Source organism: Grus americana, chromosome 4, assembly GCF_028858705.1.
Source record: "Grus americana isolate bGruAme1 chromosome 4, bGruAme1.mat, whole genome shotgun sequence".
In the NCBI taxonomy this organism is placed as follows: Eukaryota; Metazoa; Chordata; class Aves; order Gruiformes; family Gruidae; genus Grus; species Grus americana.
The window spans coordinates 41,538,403-41,552,109 of record NC_072855.1 but is presented as its reverse complement, the minus strand read 5'-3'; the positions used below and the strand labels follow the sequence as shown (position 1 = coordinate 41,552,109).

General features: G+C 39.1%; 1 long non-coding RNA gene across 1 annotated transcript in view; it reads left to right on the top strand.

The window, feature by feature from the left end:
• LOC129206221 (uncharacterized) overlaps window positions 1-13,707 on the top strand; it is a 222,716-nt gene that overhangs the window by 170,580 nt on the left and 38,429 nt on the right. The window contains exon 2 of the long non-coding RNA XR_008577058.1: window positions 3,685-3,779. This is a non-coding gene — a long non-coding RNA (uncharacterized LOC129206221). The remainder of the gene's footprint in view (window positions 1-3,684; window positions 3,780-13,707) is intronic.

The window sequence follows — 13,707 nt, the reverse complement described above, 5'->3', positions numbered from 1 at the left end:
TTTGGAAATCCTTCTAATTTCAGGATGAAAATCAGTTATACAGAAGCCTATGAATTGTGGCAGATGTAGATGGAATAGTTTAAGATACTAAACTCCATTTCTCTGTTCTCTTGTTCTTGCCTGATTCATGAACACTGAGTTTCTAATAAGACTGTCAGAGCACTAAATCTTTTTCAGACAGACTTTAAAAAAGACCCAAACAAATAACTGACGGCAAACTGGAGATAGACTTAAGCAGTTTTTTGACCTACTTGGTATTGTCTTTTTGCAGAGATTTAGCTAGTAGCAAAAAGATTAGAATTTATCTTTTCAAGCATCACAAACAATGAAAATCTGAATATCAAGTCTCTTTTTCAACACTTTTCTTTCCATCTGGACCTACCTTGTGGCTCCCTGTTTTCTTGAATCAATGTTTTTCAGAGTAGTGGCTCCTGTCAGTCACTCCAATGCTTCTGTGTCTGGACATGCTGATACGTAACAGTGGGCAGCTGACATGGAAATGCCCAAAGCAGGAAGGGGGTCTGAGCTGCATTTTAAAAAGTAACTAAAAAGAAAAAAAATCATTAGTTAAGATTCTCTTGAAAGCAAGGCTTGGTTTTGGCTAGCCCTTTGCTGTACTTGCCCCTGAGTCCTATAAATAGTAAGCATTAGAAAAATGTGGTAAGAAAACTTTATGACTATGAAAATAAGATGCATTCAGATGAAGAATGTTTAGAGGAGTAGATGGTATTGCTTTATGTATTTAAATTGATAACATAGTCTTGTCAAATTACCATGAAGAGTTTGTTTACATTTGGCGTATTTCCTAGGCAGTATTGCTGCCTTTCTAGTACAGAAAAAGCTTATTGAAAACTTTGTCATGGTCTTTTCATGTTGCAGAAATGCACAGTTGAAAACAATATTAATTATATTTTCAGCAACTGATTGTTCATTTCATGTTAGGGGAAAAAAAGAGACAGCAGCAAAACAAAATTCAACATGATATAAATCCCATTAAAAGTTCAAGGAAAGAAGTTCATATTTATTTCTTTATATAAGCGAGTATTGCAGGAAGAGATTTAAGTTGTGCTCACTACTTTTCAGGGCAGTGTGAGGAAAAAATTAATAAACCCACTAAAATTACCTAAATTTTCTGTACTGGCTTGATCATGACTTATTTTGGAAAAGCAGCTTAACTCATTTAATTATCTATGTATTCCCAGTGATCTTAACTTGTTGGCTATTTTCTTGCACGATGAAGCTTATGTGGTGTCAGGATTTTTATTAGAGACTCTCCTATAAATGACAGCATCAGGTAGCAGTGTAAAGGCATACAGCCGCTAAAACTGAGAATGTGTATTTTACAGGCCGTATATGATCTGCTCTCTTGCCTTTTTCATGGTGAGTATGGGAAAGGTGGGAGGTGTTGCAAAAAACCCCTTGACCTCCTTGGGAGAATCAGGAAAAAACCTGAGAATGAATTTATAAAACCGGATCAGCAGCACAGATTGGTCAGGATAGGTTTTGTTAAGTAAATTAGGCAGTGGTGAAAATCGAGACTTCAATTTCAGTCTTCTGCATGAGAATAACTGGCTGAAGCACAGGAAACCAGTTTAGTCGGATAGTTGGTCTTTCTCTGCTAGGTTATTTTTGCAATGTAGTCTTTATCACTTTTTACAGTCCATAGTCTGGAAAATTCTTACAGCTCATAGTTGGGGAACTTGCAAGAGCAGGTAGCTTTTGGGCAGAAATTTTGCTAACTTGAAAAGAGAAGAAGGAAAAGCTTGGAGCAAAGCAAGAATATAAAGTTTTTACAAATCTTCCACTGTAATTCACAGCAAATTGAAATAAAATTTAACCATATTTACTGTTACGCAAACCTTATGTTTAACAAATATCAGTGAGATTCTAGATCATGGTAGGTATTTATGCTATGAATGATGACTAGGTAGTAAACCACATACAAAATAAATCATACACTTAAATACTTTTTATCAATCCATTTGATCAATAGAAAACGATTTGTATAAATATATGAATATGTGTGAATTGGCCATGCTGTTTTCACTTCTAATTTAAAAAAAAAAAAATCCTAATAAGAGGACAAGTAATTTCCTGTAAACAAGGAGATTCTTATTTGCTACACTATCAAATGAACCTGTGGCCTGTGGAACACTAGGCAGTAACTAGTGCTGATTTCTTCTTTGCCGTTGTGATGCCATTTCCTCCTTGAGGTAGTAGTTTTGAGACACCAGCAATTTCCTTTCAAAGGTTTAAATGGGAGTCAGCTGGTTTACACTATTTATAGGAAGAAATGGATCTTATAATAACTGATATATGTCTGGAATGATTTTAAAATGTTAGGAAAATGTATTAATAACTGGAAGCAAATTACATATTAAAAATTGTGTCACATTATTAGTGTTCATGTTTCTCTTCTGCTCAATGAGAGAGAGAGGTGAAAGTAATTGGAATAAATACTGCAATGAGGTCTTTGTAGGAGCACCTTGAATATCTTTTCCAAGAAAGAATGGCATTCTTGAAGCAAGGACAATTTTTTTTAGAAGGGTATGCATGGTGGGTTGACCCTGACCAGCACCCACACAGTTGACTGCTTACTTACCCCACCTCTATTTTCGACATCTGAAAACGCATACCATAGAGACAAGCAAGCTACAGAGTGCGTCAGTTCAGTTATTTTCTTCTCTGGGGTCCCACATATCTCTATTCTCACAGCAAAGCGAAGAAGAAAGCTTGGGCAGAGCTGATTTCATTTCCCATCCATGTGGAGATGGAGCTCCTCCTTCCCACTGAAAGGGGTGTGTGTTCGATCTTGTTTTGTATTCCTCTCACTCCTCTTGCATGACATGGCAAAGTAAGTGTCACTCCATAGTTTTCAAAGAACAAGAAAAGGTTTTTTTTATGTAACAACATCTCTTCTTCTCCAGTAATGTGCTCTTTTTATATACAGTAAAACATTATCTACCTAAGGCTTTGAGTCAGGGGAGATGGACTGTCAAAAGCCTTTGACTCTTTTTACATTTAGAGCCATCGCATGTGCAAATGTGCCCGGAATTAATGTGTTCCATTTCTGGAGTCCCAGCTGGTTTTTTAAAGACTTACCAAATACTGTCACAGTCAAAATGCCTTCAGGCTTGCAAATGAAGAGGGGTTGCATATCCAATTGGAGAGCAGGCTGATGGCAGATGGGAGGGACCCATCTGTGGAGGGTCTTTGGAACTCCTTCAGTTTCACCTTGAAAAGTTTGGCTTGATCAAAAGATTCAGGGTTGTCTCATGGGCTGGAAAGCAGGGTCTGATAAATAAAGTGCATTCAGTCTGCTTACTGTTCTGCTAAAACAAGATCCTGACTTCTGTTTTACACATTTAAAAAACCTGATTGACTGGAAACTAGTAAAATAGATTTTACTAGTAATTAAAAGGTAAGAAGTGCATCATTTTGAAATAAACTCTGGAAACTTGACAGCAACTGAACAAAGATGGAAAGCTTTGGAAATTACTCTGTTCATTTTTATTGGATGTACCAAGAGCCTTATTCTAGGATGATGTAAATTGATAGAGCTTCACTAAATTTAGGTATGCCTCTCTTGCACTAGCTACAGCTTTGATTTGGGGTTATCTTTCTTATAGTTTAGATACTCTATTCCCCTTCTTAACAGTCCCATTATCTGTCTCTAACTTGCAGAGGTCAGAAATCAGCTCACTGGAGGAGATCCACCTGCTTGGAGATGGCTCTCGGCATGTCTGCCGCACAGGAAACACTGAATGTCTCTCCCTGAGGTGAGGGCTGGGGCCAGGCTTTGGGATGCTCCTGGCTGGGACCAGGCTTCCCCACAGCTGTTTTCCTCGTGGAGGAAGTATGTGGAAGGGAAAGTTTCTGCTTCTGTGAGGAACAGTGCTGCCCAGCTCCCCCACACTGGACCATCCAGCAATGGCAGCAAAAGGCAGGCATTTGCATTTCCAGAACTCTGTCATTTGAGGCATCTGCCTTTCCCTGCCTACACCTTGAAACAGGACAGCCCGTCACGTATAGTGGTACTGCATGGTAACAGATGCCAGTTTTCAGAAGGCACATAATGTCTAGTATTTATGAGTTTCTTCCGCCAGTCACTTGGTTGTAGCACTTCGTAGCTAAAGACTAAATCAGAGTCGATCAGAATATCTAGAACCTTAACATATTTCAGGGAGAAAAATGATTTCCAGTTCTACCTATGTTAAAGAGTGACTTCTGTTTTACTAGTTTGAAAGTTCAGGAACATCTAGTGAGTTTTTCACATGTTTTTGGGCATTCAGTGGCAGTTATTATTCTGTCCCCCCAAATGAACTTAAAGGTTTTCTGTCTTCCTTTCTTTTATTTATATAATCTGAACATCTGTATCAGTTCATCTGTACTCAGGAAAACACTTAGGTACATGCTAGAAATTGCTCTCCAGAAAAGCACTGTCATCTACAGAAACATGAATTCATAATGCAAAATGTTTGAAAACACCTTTGTGATATTGATGTGGACATAACTGGAGGAGATATGGGGTTTCTTTAAATTAGAATCTTAAAGTCACTGAGATCGTGTCAAACACCAAAAAGTGATTAATATTTTTAATTTAATCTTCTTGCCATTTCTAATGACAGAGAGTGCTTTGATGTTTAGGGTATCTTTGGAAAACTTATCTTCTTTGACTACCAGCACTATTTAAATTGTTTTGTAACAGTCTGATAGTTGATTGCAAGCAGGAGTCAACGATGATAATGACTCCATGTTTAGAGGTAAAATGATACAAATTCTTTTTTCTTTTTTAAAGGTGAGAGAGATACAAAAGTAATTGCTCTTTTTGATATAGTATTCCTGTGTTTGGCTCTAATTCTGATTGTATTTCATTAACTAACATAGATTAGACATGCATTGTGGATGTATAGTGTATTTCACATCTTTGCAAACCAAGAGTTACCCAATATATCAAAATATTTGTGAAACTTAGTTTTAGTTTTGATAAGAAGTAAAAGTTTGCAGAAGATATTAATTTTAAAAGATCTGCTGCTTCTTATAGATACATTAGTGCCAACTGATTTCTATAATTATATATTATGGTTCATAATTAATGCTACCAAAGATGATGATATAATTTAAAATATATTAATTACGAATGGCTTCTGTTCTTTAGAGAACTTACTTTATCCCCTATACATATTGAGATAGGTTTTACCTGTGAGTAAGTGTGGTCCACATTTCCTCAGCACTTTTTGTGTATATTGGACTCTTTTCAGAAAATCTGCAGCAATTTAAGCAACTGCCCAGAAAGCATTTTGCAGTGCTTTAATTCTGAATTTGTTTGCATATGTATGAGATGCTGGGACTGTAAACATTTGCAGTGGTGCTGAGAATGGGCCAATGTGAATTTCAAGCCCAGATGTTCTTTTCTCTCACTGTATTAACCCAGATATTTTAGCACATGAAAACTGCTCGGAAGTGCCAGCTCTGCCAGAGACAGCATTGGAATGCCGGTAGTTTGTAAATACTAGCTATTTATGTGTGGCCAGTTTTACATCCATTGCTCACAATGTATATTACTTAGGCATGCAAACAATTATCTCAGTTGGATGAAACATTTGCTTTTAGCTCTCTGAATAAAGGGATGTATACATTTGTGCTGTCCTATCAGGAGAGAAAAAACGTGTGGTTTCTGAATCCGTATGTTATACATAACTTAGCGAGACTGTGCAAAAGCTTGTATGAGACTTATTCTCCTTCATATTCAGCAAATTCATTCCAGAACATTATCTGTTGGAAAAGTTGTGTGCCCGTTGTGGGCTTATTCAAGTGACAGAGATTAGATAAAGGTCTAAGCACCAAAAAGGCAGACAAATTGTTTAGTACTTCCTATGAATTATAACTGGAATAAATTGGATGACAAAAAGAGCTTCAAACTGGTGTGGATGGGAGAAGACAATCTCAAACTTCTGCTCTATGCCTATGGACCACAAAATATGCTGAAGCAGGACCACCCAGGCATCTCAGATTGTACTTCCTCATCCATCAGCTGAACAATAGGGAAGGACTAGACCCCTCAGCTGTGATGGGCGAGCTTGTTAGAGTCCCTGGGCAATTAGAGCAAAATGTGACATTCTTCTGTCAAGATTCTGGTGTTCAGGTGCTGGTGTGAAATTCACCCCAGTGCAATTAGCCAGCTAAGCATGCACATCACTGCCCCCATGCAGAATCTCAGGACCTGCTTGAAAAATCCGTGAAGGCTGGAGGCCAGCAATGGCTGGAGTAGACACTTTATCTGTGGTGTAAACTGTCAACTGTCAGGTCAAAACCAGGGAGGCCAGAAAGCTTGGAGATGTTGGCCTGAGTGCACTGATACTGAAAGTTTAAAGAGATGCCTTCAGCAGGCAGTGGATTAGAAGGTGAACACCACCTTTCGGCAGCCAGCTGGGGAGTGATCAGCATCATCTTTGAGATAAATGTATAGGGATGGAAGATGTGCTGGATGATGATGCCTATTTCTGTGACATGGTGATGCATTTTGCTAGTCTGAGTGAAATAGCCACAATCCAGGGAGTGGAGGCTGCCCTCTTGGGAGCTAGAATAGGATTTTAAACATTATGTGCCAGTGTTGCAGATTTCACAGGTGACACTGCACAGAAGGCAGGAAGGTAATTCTCCCTTTTTTCTTGTCTCCCATAAAATGTGCTAAAGGATAGACATCCCCTTAGCTGGAATGCATGCAGTGCCTTCCTATGCCAGGAAGCTACGAGAGACTTTTGTTGTACTTGGCCTCAGCACAGAGAAAGAAATAGGCTTGAGGTTTTCTCTGATGAAGGGCTTCTGATCGCTTACTGTCAGACCAGCAGCCGGTAGAAAGCTCACGAAACAAATTTAGCCCAGACACTATAATGATGAGATGGAGCCCTCTCTTACAGGATGTGTTTGGAGAGTCTTGTGGTGGGGACGGGGCACTGGAGTTAGTCAAGGAGTGCACTTTATACTGCGCTGTTGTGCGTGGCACATTAGAGGGACAGTCTTGTACAGTGTGCTCTAGTGTCTCGAGCCTAGGAGCAAAAGCAGCTTACGGGATGGATATTGCTGATGCAGATCGCTTGTCTTGATAAATTTAAGCCTGAATTTAGACATGTCAAGTGCAATTTAGACATTACTGCTGAAGTTGATTGCAAAACTTCCACACAGTATTGTGCAGGTCACCCTTTGAGTATGATTGCAACTCTGTTTTGGTTTTGTTTTTTTTTCTAATATGAAAAGCCTCTTTCTTCTTATCCATTCATATGTCAAGCTTATGTTCACATAATTTTTGCAGGCAAAACTTTCTATGTGTGGTTTCTATATGGAATGCATAGTAGCACAATGACTCCAGGAGACTGCATATTTCATAATAATCACTTCAGTGTGGATATAAGGGCTCCTGGCAGTATGTTGTGTATGAAAATGCCTTCAGAACATAGTAGGCTTATGGTACTGCAACCATAATTCACTTTTTTCCGTAACTCTAAAGAGCTGCCTTTTTTTAATTTTTTTAAATTTTTATTTAGAGAATTGCATTTGTAACCCTCTTTGTCTGATTCACTTTAGCAACTTTTACTGCTTTTGCCCTTTTTACTGTGCACATGAAGCACAGAATTTACACAGCTGAAGAGTACAGAGCAATTATTTGTTGGTGAGCACACTGTGGATAGCTAGGACTACTGAGCTAGTAGGTAAGGGTTAATATTACCGGACTGAGCATTATATGCTTACCAATCTGATGAGACATCTGACAAGTGCTTGCTGCTCAGGCAGTTTTAAGTTAGGTGAGGAGGGGTCAACCATCTTTGCTCCTTAGATTGAGCTGATCCTTGATGTTGCTGAGTTGCCATCTTCTGGTTCCCCGTTTTTTCAGCATTTTAAACCTTTTAATGTCAGTATTTTTCCTCTTGAGTCCTCATGCTGCTAACTATCCCCATATCCACACTTACACTTTTTTCTGTGTTTTTACGCTTCTTACCTCATGTGGCTTTTAGTTCACTTCCTTTTGGTCATCTCAGCAGTTTTCTCAGCAGACAGACCAAAGGTCACACAGCTATACTGTCCCAAACTGGGCTTTGGATCATAGACAGTGGTAGTCCTTGTCTGAAGGTTGCATGTGGCTGGTGTCCCCAGGTACTTTCATTTTCTGAAATGTTTTTTTATCTGAAGTTTTTGAGAAAATATTAGTATTTGCACTCATGGATTTAGCTGCATCCCACTAAGCTCAGATAGTATATTGTCGTGGTTTTACCCCAGCCGGCAGCTAAGCACCACGCAGCCGCTCACTCGCTCCCCCCGCATCGGGATGGGGGAGAGAATTGGAAAAGCTAAAGTGAGAAAACTCGTGGGTTGAGATAAAGACATTTTAATAGGTAAAGCAAAAGCCGCGCGCGCAAGCAAAGCAAAGCAAGAAATTCATTCACCTCTTCCCACGGGCAGGCAGGTGTTCAGCCATCTCCAGGAAAGCAGGGCTCCATCACGTGTAACGGTTACTTGGGAAGACAAACGCCATCGCTCCGAACGCTGCCGCCCCCCCCTTCCCTTCCCCCAAGCTCCTTATAAACTGAGCATGACGTCATATGGTATGGAATATCCCTTTGGTCAGTTTGGGTCGCCTGTCCTGTCTGCGTCTCCTCCCAACTTCTTGTGCACCCCCAGCCATCCCGCTGGCAGGGCAGTGCAAGAAGCAGCAAAGGCCTTGGCCCCGTGTAAACACTGCTCAACAATAAGTCCATAGAACAAAAACATCTCTATATTATCAACACTGTCTCCAGCACAAATCCAAAACATATCCCCACACTAGCTACTATGAAGAAAATCAATCCTCTCAGCTAAAACCAGGACATATATAGAAACAGCGAAGACCAAATTTAGTGTCTTGGCAGTGTGCAAATCTTTACAGAATTTAGAACAATAAAATAAAATGTCATTATAAAAGACTACGAATAATACTTAGGATTTCTGTTGTGTTTTGCAGTTCAACGATGTATACAAACATTAAATAACTAATCTCTGAATAAAGTACATTTAAAATAAAATGTAAAACGTATTCTAGCGTTCAGAAGCCAAAGAGCATTGCGCTACTGAATAACACTTATATGGAGAACATTACTTGAGAGAGATCTCCGCAGTAAATCAGACATTATTACTTTCATTATTTGCCATTTCCTGGCATATAGAAGATCCTATCATGAACTAGAATTCCACCCTTCTACACACTATACAGGCAAACCCAAATACTCATCTCCCATCAAAGAATTTACAGTCTAAGCATAAAATGAGGGATGATAGGCAGCAAAATTAAGATTTGGTGAGATGCATTAGACTACAGTGTAGGTAGTGTCCTGCTACATGAACTGCCTAACTTCAATTTGGTTTTTTTAGACATTAAACAAAAGATGTTATAAAGAAGGAATATATATGAATTTAATGGGAGAGTCCTGAAGCTGTCTTTTTTATAAGATTTATGAATCCTAAGCAGAGATCCCATGGAAAGCCCGGATTCTGTTTAACAATAAAACCCAAGTGGCTGAGACTGCTTCCTTTACTGCAAGACTGGCATTCTTTTCATGCTGAAAGAAATGTCAAGTTAATTATCAGCAAAATAAATTCAATTTTTGCTGATATTTAGTTGCATTTTTGTAATTTAAAGCTGTGGTTTTGCAGACATTTAAACAGGTGTGTACTTTGGCTCATGTGAGCAGTTATCATCTGACATGATGAAGTGAGTCACAACCACTTTGGCCGCTTTCCACTCTGAAAATACACTGGCTTTAGCAGACTCTGAATCTACCACTATTAGGTCTTCAGGAGCATTTTGAAATAGTGTTCCAAGGTGTCTTGTCTGGTTCCCACTGTTCTCTTTCTCTTTAAGAGTGAAACTTTAGAAGAAACACAAACCCCCCCCCCTTAGATGATTGCTATTGAAATTTCTCAGAATTCCTCTGGAAGACTCCTTGGTTGTTTCGTGACAGCCTTTTTGTGCTTCACCTATTAAAGTACCAGAGACAGCTGGTGGAGTATCTTCTGCTCTCTTAAGCACCTCACCTGTTACAATAAACACACAGCGATGTGTTACAGGTTGGTTATCTAAGATTTACAGAGATACAGACAACAGGTTTAAGGACTGGACTTTTATTTGGTTTTGGTGAATCCAAAGAATCAGCAAAATTTTTCTTTTTGTTATTGAGAGCTTGAATAGCTTCACATCTGTCTTTGAACTTTCATCTTTTTTTATGCTCCTATGTACGGGTTGCAATCTATCTATGTACGACGCAGCACATAGGCACTTTACCGGAGAGTAGAGTGGAACCATATGGACAGATAATATCCCTGTCTTCTCTTCTGAAGTATGAAGAGGTGTGTGATTAATGATTTCTGGCCTGCAAACCTAAGGCATGTTATGTGTCATGATGTGTAGGATGTTTTCCACCTAGAAGCCTTGATTATGGAGATAAGTGTATAATTGATGAGAAAGAGGAAAAAACACAGAGCATTACTTAAAGAAATCACATGTCTAAGTTGGTTTGAGTGTCTTTGATTCCATCCTGAGATGCAGAAATGGACTGGGTAATCTCTCAGGATTTCTTTCATCTCTATTTTTTATTATTCTGTGTCTCTAGGTGAAGAAATGTAGGATGCCAGGATTACTACCTGTCTGCATGCAATGCTGTTTCTAAATAACACACAACACCAAAACAACTTCTTGTCCACAGCCAGTAGCTTCCTCCATGCAGCTCTTTATCCAAATTCGTAAGCGGGGATTTGCAAGGGGAAAGAGAAAGAGACCAAACAAGGACACGGGCAGAATTAAGACAGAGGCTGAAAAGGGTACTAACGTCCAGCTGGCTCCGCAGTGAAGGAAAACCAAATAGTCTGAGGGCAACACAGACATATAAAAAAGCATTTGATGATATCACAAACATTTAGCATGCTTACAAATAATGTAATGCATTCTCAAATCTAAGCTGTCTTGTAGTTCTTGACTTAGTAGGGGTTGTACGTTCCTGAAGGCATCAACAGCCCTGACTGTCCCTGCCCACTCCCTGGGACTTCCTCACCCCTGCCCAGGACCCCATTTCAGCCCCCTGTCCCAGGGACACCGCAATGGTCCGGGTCTCCAGCTCCCCACGGTCCTGCAGGCTGACGTCCTGGCCCAACCGCGGCCCATCCCCAGGGAGGTGCCCGATGCCTGGAGATGGGGCTGCCCCCCAGCTGCCCTGCTTCTGGCTGGGGTGGTGGGATGGGCTGTGGCTGCCAGGCCCTGCCCCGTTGCCCCTGGGGAGCCCCTGCAGCACCCTGACAAGGGTATAGAAATCAAAGTCTGGAGTTAATTACAGCGTTTGTTACGTGGTGCCAGCCCAAGCCTACCCCGTGTCTCATATAACAAAGTTTTGTGACGATTATATATGTTCTGCATGACCATATTTAATAACAGAAAAACAAGGCTGGAAGGGATCTCAGGAAGTTGTGGAGTCAGTCTTGCTCCTGTACAAGTCCTTTTTCCAGCCCTGTCCAGCACATGTTTTCAAGTCTGTAAATACTACAGCTATATGTATGTCATTTGTCAGTGCATACCTCACCTTCTTAACCATGGAGGTTTGAAATGTTTGGATGAGTTTCATCCACTGCTTTAAAAATGATGGGAAATAAAGAAGTAGAGATAACCTTGACAGGAGAACTCCCTTGTGTTTTTAGAAGGAGCTAATTCAGGTTTAAGTTAGTAATACAGTTTTCAATGCAATTCTGATTTTGCATGAATGTTTCAATTCTGTACTTCTTCCTATTTTCAACAATTCTTTTTAAAAAAAATCTTTCTTTTTTCAAGCTCCATTTTTTCTTGGAACATTATGTAAATCCAAAGGCCATGTGTGCCATCATTTCCCTCCTAGGTTTCTAAACATGTCCAGGATGAGTCAAAGAGCTTGGCTTATTCCATCAAGTTTGACCCAGGCATTTATGGATCAGATTAAAGAAGAAGCTGCTGGTGTCTGAACTGAGAATTCTGTTTCTTTGGGACATGGAGAGGGCATTTGGAGAGACTAGAGCAGAGATACTTATCAGAAATTAAGGTGGTTCTGCCTTCAAACAATAAAAGTTAAGGTACAGTGATATATGACACTTCAGTATTGCGCAACTCACCTCACTCTAGCTTTTGCTTCCAAAATGTTTTCTCATTTTAATCAGTCTTCCTTGAATTGTCTGACATGTCTACTCTATTTCTTTTCCTTTCACTCACTTCCCAACACACTGCTTGAATTCTGTCCTAACGTAATTTCTTTAGCTGAGTATCTGCAGAATAGGTTAAGTATATGAAGAGAAATTTTGCAGAGACTTGAAGATACTGAAATTTGTTTTGGTTTGGTTTTTTCCCCCAATGAACAAGTCACAAAATTTTAAAATTTGTTGCTAGGAAAATCTAGATTTTTTTAAGATAGGTTAATAAAAATGTATCTTCTTTACAAAATCAAATGTTGTGTGTTCAAATTTAGACTTATTACACTATTACACAAATTGCAGAGTTTGAACAAAGAATGATTTGAAACTGAAAAGATGGAAATTTTTTTTCTGCTTGCATCTTGTCAGAGCTTTATTTTCTAGTTTTATTTTGAAATTAAATTACAACATAATCCAGTTTTATTAAATGCTCTGATTTCAGCTAAGCAGCCTATTTTTCTGAATTTCTCCACCAGTTCTACTTCCAGTAGCTCATGTTGAATAGGCACAAAGAGAACAAATTCTTCAGCAGCAGAAGAAATAATGTTGTTAAGCAAAGACTTGCGCTGAATGGCCACCACTGAATGTACAAAATTACTTTCAGTATGTAGTTTTTGATATTCACAAGAACTGTGTTGCAGTTCCTGCAAGAATAATTGTACTGTAACTCCTAAGAATGAATTTCAAATAAAATAGAAAACTTGGAGAAGATAAGAGGCATGCAGGACAAGCGCTGCCAAACCACTAAACCACAACATGAATTTGTCCTATCAACTCTGCTCTCTAGATAGTAAAAAATTCACACTTTGTCCAAAAAAGACAAAGATACATTGTAATAGTAAGACACCCATAGAGGATTTTGAAGAAAATGGGTTTTGCAGTCCTGGCACTGGCTGGTATGTTAGGTTCTACGTTGAAAGATCTTTGGATTTTGGTGCCACTTAAGTTAGTTGCTGATGTGGAAAACATACTAGATGAGGTATTTGACATTATGTTACATATAGTGTGATATAAAATGTTCTGTGGTAGTTTGGGTGGTTTTTAATTTTACCTACTGCCACTGTTAGTGCTTTGGGACATGGTGAGAGGTTTATAGATGTTTGAGTTTCACATGAGTTAAGGTGATAAATAACCTTTAGCAGTCTCTAGAAGACTAAATACTTTAATCCCTTCCTAAAATCCCTTTTATACCTTTTGCTTTCAGAGGTAAAATGAAGGGTACAGACTAAGAAACTCACTCAACCCATGCAGCTGAATTAAAAAGTAAAATATTGATGACAATGCCCAACTCTACAGCTGAAAATAATAGAGGTTAGAAACATGAAACAACACGTAGTCTATTATAGTAGCTGTTAGAAATAAGAAAGGTGAATTGGGGTAGGTTGTAGATAGACATGAACTGGATCCAGTACTCTGAAGTGTGTTGCAAATTAAGAGAAACATTTACCTTTAATATAAACAATTGGTAAGGCC